The sequence below is a fragment of the Nothobranchius furzeri genome, chromosome 7 (genome assembly GCF_043380555.1).
Source record: "Nothobranchius furzeri strain GRZ-AD chromosome 7, NfurGRZ-RIMD1, whole genome shotgun sequence".
Classification (NCBI taxonomy): domain Eukaryota; kingdom Metazoa; phylum Chordata; class Actinopteri; order Cyprinodontiformes; family Nothobranchiidae; genus Nothobranchius; species Nothobranchius furzeri.
The window spans coordinates 24,647,011-24,665,513 of NC_091747.1; positions in this window are offsets into that span (position 1 = coordinate 24,647,011).

Genomic DNA, 18,503 nt, shown 5'->3' on the forward strand with positions numbered 1-18,503 from the left:
CATATTTACTACAGAGCAGCCCTCTTGTCTCTGGGTGAGGTCCTGTTCTTGTGGACAGATGCATCAAGAACCAAAACGTCTTCTGTGAGGCTGTCTGAACCTGAATTGTGTCTGCATCTATCAGGCAAACAACATACTTACCCGTATTATTATTAGATTTGGGTTTAGATGGTTCTGATCGGAACTGAACTGTTCTAAGAATCCAACAACAACAATGTGGCAGCTCCTGTAAGTGGAAATAAGAAGAATTTATCGGTACTTCCTGTTGGAGAAGATGCTGCATGTAGGCATAATGAGATTTTTAATGAGACGTTGTCACTATCCTGCATGTTTAGATGATTTCTGCTCAAACACACCTGATCTGAGTGCTTAAATCATCTCTCAGCAGGTCCTTGACTCCAGCAGACCCTGTTAGATCAGAGGGAATACATCTAAGATGGCTTTAAAAGTGTTTTAGAGCCACAACAATGATCTAAACATGAGGACAGTGATCTCTCAGGGTCATCTGGGTTTTTTGTCTCCGTTCTCAGATAATCATCTCAAATTCTCAGGCTTCATATCAACAGATGAGTAATAAAAATATGAGATGAGGAATGAGCTCAGCTCACAGATGTTGGAGGTCACATCTTCATCTGTGGTGTCGAAGATGATGTCACGTTAGGTTTGACAATGCCAGGAAACAAGGAGCTCCATCCAATGGGATGGTGTCGGTCAACTTGGAAACATCACCTGGATGAAAACCCACACGTGAACATGAAACATGCCTAACCCTGATTCTCGCCTCTGTCAGTGCGCCCCAGGGCAGCTGTGGCTACATCGTAGCTCATCACCATCAGTGTGTGAATGGATGAATGATACACTGTAGTGTAAAGCGCTTTGGAGTCCTTACTCTGAGAGGCGCTATACAAGTGCGGCTCATTTATCATTTATCATTCTGATCATTATTCTGATTATGATCCCGATACAGATCCTGATTCTGATTCTTATCCTGACCCTGGTCGGACTTTCAGCGTAACTGCAACACGTCTACAGTTTGTTGGTTAACACTGGAGGTGAAACTTTCCAGTGTTGTAAAAGTTGTTGTAGAAAAGGTCTGATGTGCCTTCACAGCTTATAAAACTCTGTCTTATTAACTTTTCGATCATTCTCCCATTTGTTAGTCATGTCCCTCCATTAAAATCCCATTTCAGCTGCAGCCGCAGCTCCAAGACAGCAAACCTGTCAAAGTTTCTATAATGTGCAGAAACAGCAGCTCACTGAGGTTCACCGATGAGGTTTTCAGCAAAGGCCAAAACAAATCTTTTTTTCCTACTGTAGAGCCACAAAAACAAATAACCTCACTGCTGCTGAACGCAACAAAACTTCTCTGTGAGCTGAAGGTCGCGTGGTTCATGGAGCTCTCAACAGTACCACACATCCCAGCGCCGTAAGTTCGTTTGAACGGTGTATAGTGGAACAAATCACAAACATTTAATATTGTCACATTTCCCCTGGCGATTTTTTTTGGTAATTATTGAATAATATTATATATTATATTATATATCATGTCCTAATTCCTTCACAAAGTAACCTATTTATTTTTCCGAGCATTTGTTGGAAGATAGACACCCTGTTCCACATTACAGGAACACGACAGTCGTAACATATTGAAGAATACATTTAGACTACATACATTACTATAATATAGAAATAAATTTGATGTAGTAATGCAACACACTGCTCTAATATAAGCATATTTAATAACTAAGTCGTACAAGAAGCCCTAAACTCGAGTTGTAAAATCCATTTTAAAGTGTTTATTGAAAGTTAGAATTCTGCTCCAGCTGACCTTGAAGAAAACATGTATCTGTTCATGCTTTGAATGATGATTTATTATGTTCAGTAGAATACATTTTACAATCCTTACTTTGTACTCAAGTAATAAGAATAGAATTACGATATTTCAAGAACAGTAGTCGAACACAATAACTTTTACAAATTAGACATTTTCCATAAAACAGCTCATTTCCACTTGATTTATATCAGCATTTGCAATTTTGTTGTTAAGGAATGACAAGAAATCTTTCTACAGCTCTGGGTTAGCAGAAGCTTGGTGAATATGACTGGACGAGGTAAGTGAAGTCACCTTTTCTTGTCAGCAGCTACGAGACGGTGAATCAGCGCCACCGCTGGCCCACAGCGATAGCAGCAGCTGCAGCTTCGTTCTTGATGGCCAAATTATTCCTAAATGGGGAGTTTAAACTTCAAACACGAGCTCTAACTGGATTTACATCTTTGTTGTATTTAATCTTCGTTTGATTCCACTGATGTTGCCTCTGATGTCAGCATTATTAATAAGTCTAATTATATATCAGCTTTAGTCTGGGATGGACCCGTATCATTAACATGCTGTCCTCTTTATGCTAAAATAGCCTTAAACTAGCTTACAGTTCTACCATAATGCATGTAAAAGGAAATATTTTACTGGTATGACTATATATTTACTCTGGTCACACGAGTCAGACACGCTAATAGGCGAGTAATAGGAGAGCTAAAGGGTTTACAGCATTAACTTTAGGGTCATGTGACCACAAACATATCTTCTTAAAACCCACAGCTGCTCAGCAGAAATAAGGTCCTCCAGTCTCTAAACATCCAGACTCTGGAGCAGAACATGAAAACGACATGAATGATGAAAACTTTAATAAAATATTTGGAGAAACAAGCATTGAAGTTGCCATGGAAACATGTAAATGCTGAGCATTCTAACTACATAGCTCCGCCTACACAGCTTTAATCAAACAGCTGGTGGCCTCTGGTTTAGTTCTGATATCGATGTAGTCCTTGTAGGCATGAATGAATAATTTTTGCTCCATCTGTATAAAGAACGAGGCTCTGTCTTTTCCTTCCATTCTCATTTATCTAGCATCGATTAACAGGGTCTGCCTGTGGACGTGCGTGAGCCTTGACAGCCGATCCTCGCTTGGATCACAGGGGATTGAGAATCATTTGGAGCCGGCGAAACCGGGAGGAAAGGGGAACACTTTGTCAAGCAGGGATTTATCAAGAGATCCCCGATGTTCTAAACTCTCTTCCTAGAACAACAGAACTATACAGGCACAAAATAATAAACCAACATAGAACCCATCCACGGTCCCAAACCCTCACAGAACGTGACAATAATCCTGTTTTAGCCATTAGCCGCCAACTAAAGGCCACATGTTGTTTTAGTTGTCAAGAGTTGAACCACCATTTGTTCATCGAGCCTTTTGGTTCCTTCACGATTTCTAAAACACATCTAGGATTTAAACGACGTTTTTGTTCAGACCAGCAGATACAGGATCATAGAAAAGCTTTGAAAGGCTGAAGTCTCTGGTTTGGTTCTTGTCTGACGGCTGGTTGAACTCTCGGTGGCTTTTCTCTGTTTGCTGCCAAAAGAACAAAAGGAGAGTAGTTGTTTTTCTTTTACAGCATCAGCAGCACACATGCTCCCACTGATGACTCACTCTCATGGATCTGTCTTTCCACAGCAGCCAGAAAAGTCAGGAGTCGGTAACGAGCTGCAGAATCATCTCCTGCAGGCTGCAGCTCCCGAGTCATGGTCCGAACCACGAGGAACCTCAATGTGGTCAGTTCTAATGGGCTTTCCATGGCATCTCAAACAGTCATGGAGGGGACTCAGGATATGCTGAACAATCTGTCAGAAGATGAAAGAGATCTGAAAAAAGAGAAGGAAGAAATGATCTAATGTTTAAAAAATATATCTGCAGTTTTTAGTTCATTGAGTTACCATCCATCCATCCATCCATTTTGAGCCACTTATCCGGAGTCGGGTCGCGGGGACAGCAGCCTAAGAAGAGAAGCCCAGACCTCTTCCCAGCCACTTGTGCCAGCTCTTCCAGGGGAATCCCACAGCAATCCGTAGGCAGCCTGGGTCTCCCTTTAGGTCTTCTCCAATTTGGATGTGCCCAGATAAGCTCACCAGGGAGACTTCCAGGAGGCATCCTGACCAGATGCCCGAGCCACCTTAAGTGGCTCCTCTTGATGTGGAGGAGCAGCAGATCTACTCTGAGCCCCTCCGGGATAAACAAGCTTCTCATCATATCTCTAAGGGAGGGCCCAGCTACCCTGCGGAGAAAACTCATTTCGGCCGCTTGTATCCGTGATCTCGTTCTTTTGGTCACTACCCAAAGCTCGTGACCATAGGTGAGGGTAGGAACGTAGATCAACCGGTAAATCGAGTGCTTCACCTTCTGGCTCAGCTCTCTCTTCATGACAGATCGGTACAACGCCCGCATCACTGCAGACTCAGCACCGATCCACCTGTCAATCTCATGCTCCATCTTTCCCACACTTGTGAACAAGACCCTGAGATACTTAAACTCCTCCACTTGTGGCAGGACCTCATCCCTGACCCGGAGAAGGCATTCTACCCTTTGTGCGACCTTTTCACAAACATGGGGTTAAATTTCACCTCTGTACTGATGATTGCCAGGTTTATTTCCCCTTTAACCATCATTGGACTGTTTGATGGATATCGAAACCTGGATGACATGTAACTTTTTTAAGCCAAGTGACAGACTAGATATGGAACAGAAAGCTGACCTTGGAACATTTGCTCCCTGTGAGAGTGAAATGGTTTCTAATCTGGATGTTAAAATGGACTCATCACTTACAGTGGACAGGGTTGTAAAATCTTGCATCTTAATTTGTGACCTATTCAATTCAAGTTTATTTATATAGCGCCAAATCACGACAAGAGTCGTCTCAAGGCACTTCACATAATAAACATTCCAATTCAGGTCGGTTCATTAAGCCAATCAGAAAAAATGTTTCCTATATAAGGAACCCAGCAAATTGCATCAAGTCACTGACTAGTGTCAGTGTCTATACAGCAATCCTCATACTAAGCAAGCATAAAGTGACAGTGGAGAGGAAAACTCCCTTTTAACAGGAAGAAACCTCCAGAGGATCCTGGCTCAGTATAAGCAGCCATCCTCCACGACTCACTGGGGATGGAGAAGACAGAGCAGACACACACACACACACACACACACACACACGCACACGCGCACACACACATGCACACACACACACACACACACACACACACACACTCACCAAGCAATGTGCCTATGGTTACATTGTGCCTTCTTAGTAAATATTCTATTTGGCGAGAGATATGAGAGAGAGGCTCCAATAACACGTTTTTGAAGATAAATGGGAGGTGGCCACCACCGCCATTTTGACCGTGTCACAGGTTCCATCAAGCCCAGACAATTCCACAAAAGGGAAGAGAGGTGGAGCTTAGGGTGGGGCTGTAAGGCTGGGATCAACTGACGACACCCGGTCGAACTAGCTACAAGCTAACCTGAAGCTAACCCAAAGCTAACGCGGAGGTGGGAGCTAAGCTAACGGAGGTATAACCTAGCTACAACCGGAGTTAACTGTGCACAACACCAGAGCTTCTGAGTCAGAGATACGCCGGGCTGACCGCTGGGTAAAACCGGGTGGAACACAGAGGTCTCCGAGAGCTCCACAAGCCGGCAGCTGCACAGCAGACAAGCGCCGCTGCGATCTGAGATGCGCAGAGCTGCCGCTGGGGAGAACCAGGTGGAAAGGTTTCCATCCCAGAGCTCCACAAGCCGGCAGCCCGCGCAGCAGACAGAAGCCGCGATCAGACAGAGATGCGCCGAGCTGCGGGGAGGCGAGAACCGGGTGGAAAACATCGGTCTCCCGAGAGCTCCACAAGCGGATAGTGGGAACCCAGCTCCACCAACATTTTATATTTCAACCCATTTTCTAAAGTGCAGCATTATGTTAAATGCACTGGGTTTTACCATATTACATTTAAATTTCATGGTTAAACAGTACATGTTAACATCTAAGCTCAGCTCGGCAGTGACCTAAAATACATAAATATAATTTTACTTACCGAAAAACATGAAGTGGAGACTCCTTGGACGCTCTATTAGTACAATTAATGCCACAGCAAGTCATTTTGTCCAACAATTGCACAAAAAATATCCAAAAAAAGAATACACAAACACAGAGACTCAAAATCCCGGAACAGTTTCCAAGCCAGGCCGAGGCTGTACTGAGTACTTTCCATGGAGCTAGCTCTGTGGTCACGTGGGTCTGATGCTCATTAATTATACAGAATTTTAGGCTTTTAATACACTTAAACAGAAGAGTGAGAAAAAAATTCACCCCCCTCAGAGTTGTCATGAGTATAAACTAGATCATTTAAACAAAAACATGTTTTGGAACCAGGCTGTAAACATGTTTATTTCTGCTGTGAAATTGGTATTTTTAACATGGGAGTCAATGAGGGATGGAAGTGCAATTTATTTCATTTCCGCATTTCCTTCAATTTTTCACCCGCACTGTGGTGGCTTGAGTAGCACATCCAACGTCAAGGAAAGCAAAAAGTTATTATCAGGAGAGGGAGAATGTTTAAGTGGTTAGCAGCAGTGTGCTAGACGATGGCTCCCTCCATGAGGCCACCACAGCTCAGCAGAACATCATTGTAGCTTCTTCTGGGGAGAAAAACACTTAGAGAAAAATTTAAGACAACAGCTGAAATTGCAGAAAATAATACAGCTAAAGAGCAGATTGTAGAAGAAAGTAGAAGAGTGTGAAAAGTGGTCAGTGTATCCTCCAGCAGTCTAAGCCTATAGCAGCATAACTACAGAGATAACTCAGGATAATGTATCCTATTTAGATGGAGGCATGTTGGAGGCAGGGCAAGGGAGAGCCGTCTTTACCGACTGTACACTCCACCTCCCTCTACTCCCCCACTTGTCCAGATCTAGGCTAACATCAGATTTGAACCATAGGCCCTATCAAATAAAAATGTTTTAAGCCTATTCTTAAAAGTAGACAAGGTGTCTGCCTCACGGACTAAGGCTGGGAGCAGGTTCCACAGGAGAGGAGCCTGATAACTACAAGATCTGCCTCCCATCCTAATTTTAGATATGCAGGGAACCTGCAGTCTGAGAGCGAAGTGCTCGGTTAGGAACATATGGAACAATCAGATCACTGATGTATGATGGAGCTTGATTTTAAGAGCTTTATATGTGAGAAGAAGGATCTTAAAATCTATTCTGAATTTAACAGTGTAATAAAAATGAACTTGTCATCTGTTGTATAATTGCTTTATACAAGTTATTGATCACTACTGTTTGTCAATCACACTTATCATGAGGATAATCATGGTAGAGCCGAACATAATGTGATCATGAGGATGTAATCAAGGTAATCTTGGTGGAGGTGTGCAGCTTTGCACGCACATCAGGGAATGTATAAGGAGCAGAGCAGAGCTCAGAGCTGTTAGAGCTGTTTGAAGGATTCTATTTGACGAGGTTCATGGATTACGTTTTCTAACTGGGGTGTTCAGCTCTCCACCCATAAGCAACGGTAAGAGAAATGTTTCGTTCATGATTGATAACTTGTATGAATGCCGGTTGAATAAAGCCTTGTTGTTCATCTGATATTCAAGTTGTGTTTCATTGTTTCTGGCGTCGACTTGACAACGATCCTGATTAAATAAATATAAAGTGTAAAAAGAGACTTTGAGTCTTTTAAGGTAATTAAAATAAAATAAAACATTTTATTTTAGAACATTTTTGGCGTCACGAACAGGATCAGTCAAGCTATTCCAGCAACAATGAAGTGTTTTTGGAGAAGCAAAAAGGAGCCGAGTGCTTCTGGGGAGGGAACGCCGATTCCCGTGCCGATTCCCGGCTGGGAAACGGAGGAGTTCCGAACCATTGGTGATATGTTAAGGCAGCGCGGTGGACGCCCTGGGCCGTGGGGAGAGTTAAATGGAGTGGTCAGCCCCGCCGTGGTGCTGGACCGTTTGACGCGGATAGAAGTTAAAGAAAAAGCGCCGCTGGCAGGAGTGAGAGATATGATGTGGCTTTTTGCAGAAGCATGGAAAAAACAGGAGTTAGAATTGAGCAGTTGTAGAGAGCGAGCGGCGCAGGAGAAAATCCATGCTGAAGAAGTTGAAAAATCATGCTCAGAGTTTGAGCAGAGAGTGTGTGTGATGGGGAAAGAGCTAAAGCATGCTCAGAATGTTTTGGATAAAATGCTGACTTTTGTGTCTCGAGCGCAAAGGAAGGAAAAGAAGCGACCTCGTAGAGCAGGTCCTGCTCAGATCCGGGCGTTTGTAAAGAATGTTGGTGAAGATTGGAACCCAGAGAAATGGAACGGGGATCTTTGGGGGGATGATGAGGAGGAGGAGTGGGCGATTAAACCTGACCCACCACCTCAGCCCTTGTATCCATCATTACAGGGGATAAAGATGTCAGAACAAAGACCTATTACTAGGCGTCGGCGAGAACAGCAAATTATTCCACCAATACTGGTAGATATGGTGGATGATCAGGGACGGCCGGAACTCGATGAGGCGGGTAATATAAGAAGGATGTTACAACAGCAGCCACAACCCGCCCCTAGGCTGCTAACAACGCTAGAGGATTATTCACAAGATGAGTTAAATCACATGAATGGGAAGCTGAAACAGCGCCCAGGCGAACCAACTGACTCCTGGCTTAATCGCCTTATGGAGGATGGCGCGTGTGATATAGCCATAGATGCCGGTGATGCCATGAGATTTTCAGGATTAAGTACTGATGCACAGATAAATGCTGAATACCGGGCTACAGTCCGGGCATTGCCAGCTGATGAAGATTTCAATGTGGGGGATGCATATGCTCTGGCATGTCATGTAATCTATCCTACCACGGCGGACTGGTCTGAGATTAAAGGGCAATGGCAGACAGTGAGAGATGCCATTCAGCGGCTCACCAGACTCACTATTAGAGAGCAAGTGGCTCGAAACGGGGGAGCTGGAGTGGTGGACTGTAACATCTCTAAGGCAACTAGAGATCACCTCATCAGACATGCCCCACCACATTATAAACCCATGGTGACCAGCTTGTTGTTTGGCGCGGCAGACCAGACTTTTGCCGCGATAAAAGATCGTCTTGGCGAACTCACCACGCTGGGTGATTGGTCTGAGACGAGGAGAGAGGGAGCTAGAACTGAAAATAAACCCAGGATTGATCCACATTCAAGGGGTCGTAAAGGGGGGGCAATGGGCCCCTCTAGAACAGATCTGTGGAGGGCACTGCGACAAGCGGGAGTGCCGTTTGAGGAGATTGATGGATTGCCCACTAATGCATTGATGGAGAAATGCAGCCAAATGGGACTGAAGGTCCATTGTCAGTTCAGACATTGTCCTGAAAAGGACGACAGGATGTCTGTGTCAGAATTGGTTGGAATGTTGCAGAATGTGATCAGGGAGGTGGCGTCGAAGCCTGCTGAACCTTCCGCCCCTCCCAAGGAATCTTCAGAGGAGGAGAGTTCAGATGAGTGTTATCAGGTGGCGGCAGTGAAGCGTAGAAAGGAAAAACAGCACCGAAGGGAACATGATGATGAATAGGATGAAGGTCAAGCTCGGGTTGTTGCCAGTGCCTCAGGATGGTCAATAAATGATATCAGACCACATGTGGAATTACAGATTTATTGGAAAAAATCAGTACAGACAGTAATGGCATTGGTTGACACTGGGGCGGAGGCCTCGGTAATTCATGGCAATCCTGATAAAATAAAGGGAAACATTGTACCTTTGACTGGACTTGGGGGGCAGATGTTAGTAGGAAAGGGAGTAACTTTACCCTTAAAAATAGGAAATCAACCTATTAGAAATTACAGTGTAGTAGTGGCTCCTGCAAAGGAATGGATTATTGGAATGGATATATTGGCCGGAATGACTCTTCATCTGAAACATGGTCGATTTTGTTTTGGTATAAACAGAATCCACACCATTTTGGTAGGCAAGGTCAAAATGACACCTTTTCCCATTCCTGAAGCAACACAGGTGGTATCACAAAAACAATACCGGTTGCCTGGGGGTCAGAAAGAAATTACGGACACTATTAAAGAATATCTGGAGGCAGGAGTTTTGAAAACATGCACCACACGGTGGAATAATCCCTTATGGCCAGTGAAGAAATCAGATGGTTCATGGAGAATGACTGTGGATTATAGAGCGCTGAATAAACATACTCCTCCTTTAACGTCTGCGGTTCCGGATGTTATCACGATTGTGGAAAGGGTGCAGCATCACTCTGGTACATGGTATGCGGTGATAGATTTGGCCAATGCTTTCTTTACCATACCTATCCCTGAGGACAAGATGGAACAGTTTGCCTTTACATGGGAAGGAAGACAGTACACCTTCACCAGATTACCACAAGGGTATTTGCATTCACCCACAATCTGTCATAGGATAGTGGCTGAAAATCTGTCGACTTTAAAGATCCCATCAGGCATATTGCTATCACACTACATTGATGACATCATGATTCAGGGAAACACTAAAGAAGAGGTTGAGCAATTGCTCCCACTTCTGATAACACATATGAAGAATCATGGATGGGAGATAAATCCAGAGAAAGTGCAGGGATCTGCACAGTCAGTGAAGTTCTTGGGAATTATCTGGAATAGAGGGGAAAGAGAAATAACAACTAAAGCTAAAGAGAAAATAGCACGGTTCCCAATACCACAGAATAAGACAGATGCTCAGCGGTATATTGGGTTGTTTGGGTTCTGGAGACACCACATACCTCATTTAGGACAGATCTTGCAGCCTCTGTACAGATGCACTCGGAAGAAGGAGCAGTTTGAATGGGGGCCTGATCAACAACAGTCATTTGAACTAGCTAAAGAGGCCATCCAACAAGCTGTTTCTTTGGGGAAGATGTTGTCAGGACCAGTGGAGTTACAGGTTTCTGCAGTAAATGATTATGCTAACTGGAGTTTGTGGCAAAAACAAGATAGGTGCAGAAAACCTTTGGGTTTTTGGTCTAGGAAATTGCCTGATGCAGGACAGAGATATACTCCATTTGAAAAACAGTTGTTGGCATGTTATTGGGCTTTGTTGGAAACAGAAGCCCAAACTGTGGGGCATGAAGTAATGATGAGAACACATATACCCATTCTAACTTGGGTCATGAGCAATCCTACAACTCACCGCATAGGGGTAGCTCAAGAGGCTAGCATCATAAAATGGAAGTGGTATGTTTCTGAGAGAATGAAACCAGGAGAAAAAGGAGTATCAATGCTCCACGAGCAAGTGGCAGACGTTCCAGAAATGGATGAAGTGCCTTTTGAGGTAAAACCAATCCAGGATTCTCCTGTGAAACTGGGGGTAAGATGGAGCGAACTCACCCCAGAGCAGCAGGAGCGAGCCTGGTTCACTGATGGTTCCTGTCAATATGTGGCAGGAACCAGGAAATGGAAGGCTGGGGCATTTAACCCTGGTACACAACAAGTTATGGAACTCACAGGGACAGGAAAGAGTAGTCAATGGGCGGAGTTGAAAGCAGTACACATGGTAATAATGGCGGCTGGGGTGCAGGGAGTAAGTATTTATACTGACTCCTGGTCAGTAGCCCAAGGAATGTTAACTTGGATGCCAACTTGGCATGCTACACAATGGAAGATACATTCAAAAGAGGTTTGGGGAGCTGACCTATGGAAGGACATTTGGGAGAAATGCCAAAATATTCCTGTGTCAGTATTACATGTGGATGCTCATACTAATAACAATGATCCTGAATCCCTGCATAATCAGACTGTAGATAAGATAGTGAAAATTCAGGCTGTAAGACAATCAAGTCCTGGATTAGCCAAATGGGCTCACGTTACTGCTGGACATTGGGGTGTGCAGGGAACATTGAAATGGGCGAGGGACAGAGGAATAGATCTCATCATTGATGATATTAAAACTGCCATAGAAGATTGTGAACCTTGTCAACATCAGAAAAAGAGAATCCCTCGACATATACAGGGACAGATACATCGAGGTAAACAAGCGGGACAGTGTTGGCAGATTGATTTCATTGGACCATTGCCAAAAAGTAAAAACTGTAAGTATGCATGCACAGCCGGGGATACGGTGTCAGGGGTACTGGTGGTGCATCCGTGTCATAACGCCAATCAGGAGGCTACATTGAAATGTCTGTCATTAATAGAGACCTATTATGGACTACCTTTGCAGGTTCAGACTGATAATGGTACCCATTTCACTGGAAATAAGATCAAAGAATGGGCAGAGAACAACGCGGTAGAATGGATCTATCATGTAGCATATCACCCGAAAGCTAGTGGACTCATTGAGAGAATGAATGGGTTACTGAAAGAGAAACTAAGGAAACTATCGGTTACTAATTCTTTGGACAAATGGAGAGAAAATCTGACTAGGGCAGTACATCAGTTAAATAACAGACCCGTGGGGGATGGAGTTACTCCACTGATGCTAATGGTTGCCAGGGCAGGAAGGGAAACAACTTCTACTGACCCTCCTATACGAATGTGGAAACTAACTTCTGAGGCAGAACTCCCTGTTAGAGCAACTGCGGGCTCTGTGGGATTAGATCTTAAAATCTTGGAAAGCATCACTTTAGTAACCAATAAAGTGACAGTGGTAAAAACAGGATTGGGAATTCAATGTCCACCAGGAACTTATGCTCATGTGTGTCCAAGAAGTGGTTTAGCTTTGAGGGGTCTAACCATTTTAGCTGGGGTAATAGACTCAGACTATCAAGGGGAAATAGGTGTGGTGTGTCAGCATACAGGTAAAGAACCGTTGGTACTGGAAAAAGGAGACAAGATAGCTCAGTTAGTAATCAAACGGTGTGTAATGTCCAAAGTTGAAGAGATTACTAAACCTACCACTATCACTCAGAGGGGTGAAACTGGGTTTGGATCATCAGACTTTACTGCGGGGGCAAAAGTGTGGGTGGAGCAGCTCAATGGTCCTCCCAGAGCTGGAGAGATTATTGCACAGGGAAAAGATGCTGTGGTAAGTGTATTGTTCCCCGGAGAGGAAAAATGGATTAATATTCCGATAAACAAATGTTACAGGAGAGAAAATTAATGCTTGTCATTCTATCTGCAGTTTTGTATGTATCCCATAGGCGGGTGTCTGAGTGACGGTGGTTGACTGGGTCCCCTTCCCCTACAAAAGGATTGAACCCTTGTCGAGGCGATGGATGGGCTCCGCGGACCTGGTGGTGTCGGATGTTTGGTCATCGTCCTCCATGTCCTCGCTGTCATCGCACTGAGGGCACATTTCTGTTGGGGGCTCACGGAAGGACAAGTGTTGGAAGAAGGGGTCATGGGCCATCTGGAATTGGTTAGCAGTATGTCCAACCGCACTCAAGGCACATTCACATGCAGAGCAAATGACGCTTGCTACTTGGGAAACCTAACATCTACCGGTAAGATGTACCGGTGCAGAGGAAATCCGAGGAAGGGTGATCAGCCCGGGGGTGTTGGTTCAAGGATCAACAGTAACCTTTAATTCTGCAGCGCGCATCTGTGCATACCATCAGGGGAATGGTACTTGCATACAAAATGGCACAAATTGGAGTATGAAGGTTGATCGCGATTTCCGGATCAGGAATGGAACTGTAATCACAGGAGGATACGCCTATTTGTACATATTCTGGGTGCTGCCCGACACAGCTAGAGCTACGCAGACAGCTGTAGCTCCCCTGGTTCACACTTGTCAACAAATGGGACAAATAAGGGTAGCCGAATATGTGCGATGGACTGTGAAATTCCCTCCTATTCCGCCTTGTAACAGGAGGAGGCGAGCATGGTATGACACCGTGCTAGGAGGAACTGGAACTTTGTATGGTCTGGCTAACACAGCAGACAATGAGGTGACACGAACTATGCTGTCCAACACTGGAGAATACACCGCACAAGCTGTCACCAAGACTGCAAGATGGATGCCTTCGACTGTATCTAGTCAGTTAGAAGGAAGTGATGTGTGGAAAAGTGTATTTAAATGGAATCTAAAGCTTTGGAATGAAACTTATGATGCATTGCATAATTTGTCACACATAGGTAATTGGACAGTCTGTTCCTTGCAGACTATTCATGCTGAGACACAGAGAAATAGGTTTCAAATACAGGTAATGAGTAATAACTATCATGCATGGCGAACATTATGGAACATCAGTAGTTCATTATGGCTACAGCTACATGCAGAAATGACGATTTGTAATAAATCTATGTGTACTGGATACTGGGATCAGTATAATATGACATCAGTAATGACTGTGTGTAGATATCAGATACTGCCGGTGATAACCACTAAAGGGTTTTGGTATCTCCATGTTAGTGGAGAGTGGTGGGATGTTAAAACAAATCGAACATATGAAGTAAAACACTGTGATGAGACTGATAAGGGTTTAGCCTGCCCATTGGTAAAAGGACATAGCAATCCATGTTTCACTGATTCAAGGGTCGTACTCTGTGATTGGACGGTCACACCCCCAGAGGAACAGTTTTGGCAGGTGGGTCCTAACACCTTATGCGTGGCTACAATGACCAATTCCCCACAGGTACCTTCAGTTCCCTTTTCAGGTTGTCTCAAGGGTATACATATGTGGGAATGGAATAACGTGACCTATTGGTTGAGTAATTACACTGTATCTAGTCGGCTGACTAAGATACAATGGGAGGTTTTACACTCCCCTTGGACACTCTCACTGGAACAATTCAAATGCGCATTGGATGGTTCCACTGAAGTGGCAAAATTGATTGACTCTCATAGGTCCAACCTTTCCAGGCTCATGGTGTCTACTCTTGTGGCACAAGGGGAAATAAAACATGTTGCTACATTGATTGAACAGGCTTCCGCTCATCATTGGTGGGATATATTTACAGGCATGTCGAGTACCGCTAATAAAGTGCTAATTCCACCTATGATTGCAGCATTAATTATAATCAGCATTCTAACATTGTGTATGTTATTCAATTAAGAAGAGAAATAAATTGGGTAATAATGCAAAGACTACGATGAAAATTAAAGTGGAACTACAAGGTATGTTATAAATGACGTTGGTTTTGATGGGGAAATGGTGATGGATCCATGATGTTACATAAATTAGATGAAAAGTTCAAGAGTGGAATGTAATAAAAATGAACTTGTCATCTGTTGTATAATTGCTTTATACAAGTTATTGATCACTACTGTTTGTCAATCACACTTATCATGAGGATAATCATGGTAGAGCCGAACATAATGTGATCATGAGGATGTAATCAAGGTAATCTTGGTGGAGGTGTGCAGCTTTGCACGCACATCAGGGAATGTATAAGGAGCAGAGCAGAGCTCAGAGCTGTTAGAGCTGTTTGAAGGATTCTATTTGACGAGGTTCATGGATTACGTTTTCTAACTGGGGTGTTCAGCTCTCCACCCATAAGCAACGGTAAGAGAAATGTTTCGTTCATGATTGATAACTTGTATGAATGCCGGTTGAATAAAGCCTTGTTGTTCATCTGATATTCAAGTTGTGTTTCATTGTTTCTGGCGTCGACTTGACAACGATCCTGATTAAATAAATATAAAGTGTAAAAAGAGACTTTGAGTCTTTTAAGGTAATTAAAATAAAATAAAACATTTTATTTTAGAACAAACAGGTAGCCAATGTAGGGAAGCTAAGGCAGGAGAGATATGATCTCTCTTTTTAATTCTCATCAGAACTCTAGCTGCAGCATTTTGGACAAGCTTAAGACTTTTAACTACATTCTGTGGACTTCCTGAGAGTAATGAATTACAGTAATCCAGTCTTGATGTAATAAATGCATGAACTAGTTTTTCAGCATCACTCCTGGAAAGTATGCTTCTAATCTTAACAATATTCCGAGGGTGGAAAAAGGAAATCCTACAAACCTGTTTAACCTGGGATTTGAATGACATGTCCTGGTCAAAGATAACACCAAGGTTCCTTACTTTGTTCTCGGAGATTAATGTAATGCCATTCAGGTCAGGTGATTGACTAAGCAATTTCCTTTTCTGGATTTCTGGTCCAAAGATGAGAACTTCCGTCTTGTCTTGATTTAAAAGCAAAAAGTTTAGAGTCATCCAATTTTTTATGTCCTCAAGACAAGCCTGTAATGTACCCAACCGATTAGGTTCATCAGGGTTAAGAAGAAGAGAAAAAAAGGAAGAAGAAAATATCTTTTCTATAGCGCCTCTCAAGATAAAAATCACGAGGCGCTTCACAAAAACAAACAAAAAAAAAGTTAAAATATAAAAAGGCATTTAGAAAATGTTTAAAAATATTTTAAAAATGAGCAAAAATAGTCAACTGGGATTTAAAAGAAAAAATGTTAAGAAAGAGAGAGAGTGAACAGGAAAGAGGGAAATCAGTGGATCCTGAGGAAGGTGGAATAGGTGGGGAGAGCAGAATAAAGAGAGAGTGGTGAAGAAGGTCATACAAAAGCCAGCTTGAACAAGTGAGTCTTCAGCTGCTTTTTAAAGGAGACCACTGAGTCCACTGATCTCAGGCTCAGGGGGAGAGAGTTCCAGAGTCTGGGGGCCTCAGCAGCAGATGATCTGTCACCATTGGTCTTTAGCCTGGTGCGCTGCACAACCAGTAGGCTTTGGTCACTGGACCTCAGGGACCTGCTGGGGGTGTAGGGACTAAGAAGATCACCAATGTAAGATGGTGGTTGTCCATGAAGGCCCTATAGACCAGAACCAGGATCTTGAAATGAACCCTGAAGTTGACTGGCAGCTAGTGAAGCTGGAGGAGAAGCGGGGTGATGTGGGTGTGTTTGGAGGACTTGGTCAGAAGCCAAGCACAGGCGTTCTGAACCACCTGTAGACGGTTCAGGGAGGTTCTGCTCAGACACGTGACAGTAGTCTAAGCGTGAGGAGATGAAGGTGTGGAGAACTGTCTCAAGTTCAGAGCGAGACAGAATGGGACTCAGCTTAGCAATGTTCCTGAGATGGAAGAAGGAAGAGCGAGCAAGAGAACTGACATGAGAATCCAGGGTGAGAGCTGGGTCAAAGGTCACGCCAAGATTCCTGACAGAAGGTTTGGTGTGAGAAGCAATCTGACCAAGAGAGTCTCTGACTTTGGGAACCAGCTTATATATATATATATATATATATATATATATATATATATATATATATATATATATATATATATATATATATATATATAGATAGCACTGAACCCTGTGGTACTCCACAAGTAACCCTGGAGTATGAAGAAGATTTGTCATGTACATTTAAAAATGAAATCTATCAGATAGGTAGGATTTAAACCAGCCTAGCGCTGTACCTTTGATCCCTACAACATGTTCAAGTCTTTCTGCAAGAACATTGTGATCAACTGTGTCAAAGGCAGCACTGAGATCTAACAAGACTAGAACAGACACAAGATTCTTATCTGAGGCCATGAGAATATCATTTGTAACTCTCACTAATGCAGTTTCAGTGCTGTGGTACTCTCTAAAACCAGACTGAAATTCCTCAAACAGAGCATTAGTGTTTAAATGCTGACATACTTGGATGACCACTATTTTCTCCAGGACTTTGGATAAAAATGGAAGGTTAGATATTGGTCTATAATTCATTGGGTCATCTGGATCCAGAGAAGGCTTCTTAAGTGAAGGTTTGATTACAGCAACCTTAAAATCCTGTGGTACGTATCCATTTCCTATGGACAGATTGATTATATCTAGAATGGGGGCAGTAACCAAAGGAAATGCATCTTTAAATAATTTGGTTGGGATTGGATCTAAAATGCAAGTTGAAGGTTTAGATGAAGCTAATATTTTTGATAACTCTGAAAGCTCAACTGGATCAAAACGGTTCAAGCACAGATGAGGTTCTACATTCACCTCTGATGCTGCCTCACTTACTGAGGAAGAATAAATCGCATTAGGGAGGATGCTAAAGATTTTGTTTCTAATATAATTAATTTTACTTGTAAAAAATCCCATGAAGTCATTGCTGCTGAGGGCTAAGGGAATAGATGGCTCAGAGCTATGATTCTGTGTAAGTTTAGCAACTGTACTGAAAATAAATTTAGGATTATGCTTATTCTCCTCAATTAATGCTGAAAAATAAGCAGTTCTAGTTTGTTGAAGCTTATTTTTATAAAACTCACGACTATTTTTCCAGATAAGTAGGACTCCTCATGGTGCGTAGAGCACCATGTTCTCTCCAATTTCTAGAGTTTTGTTTTAAAGCTCGTAAATGAGAATTAAACCAGGGAGCCAACTTCCCGTCCCTAATTACCTTCTTTTTTAAAGGGGCAACATCATCTAATGCCACACGTAAAGACGAAGTAACATTATGAACTAAGGCGGGCTAGAAATGAAAATACTGCCCTCTGCTACGTTCCTCTGAGATGCTGAGGACAGTAAAGATGGAACTGTTGATTTAAAAGATGCAACAGCGTTGTCAGATAGAGACCGACTATAGTGAAATTTACTTTCATGTCTTGAGAACTCATTTATAACAAACTCAAAGGTTATCAGAAAGTGGTCAGAGAGGACTGGATTATGTGGAAACATCGTTATTTCCTCACATACATAGGCGTTATTTTAACCGGGGACGCCGGGGACATGTCCCCGGCAAAATTTGTGATTGGCAGCTGTGTCCCCCCCACTTTCAAAAACGCCTGCTGATGAGG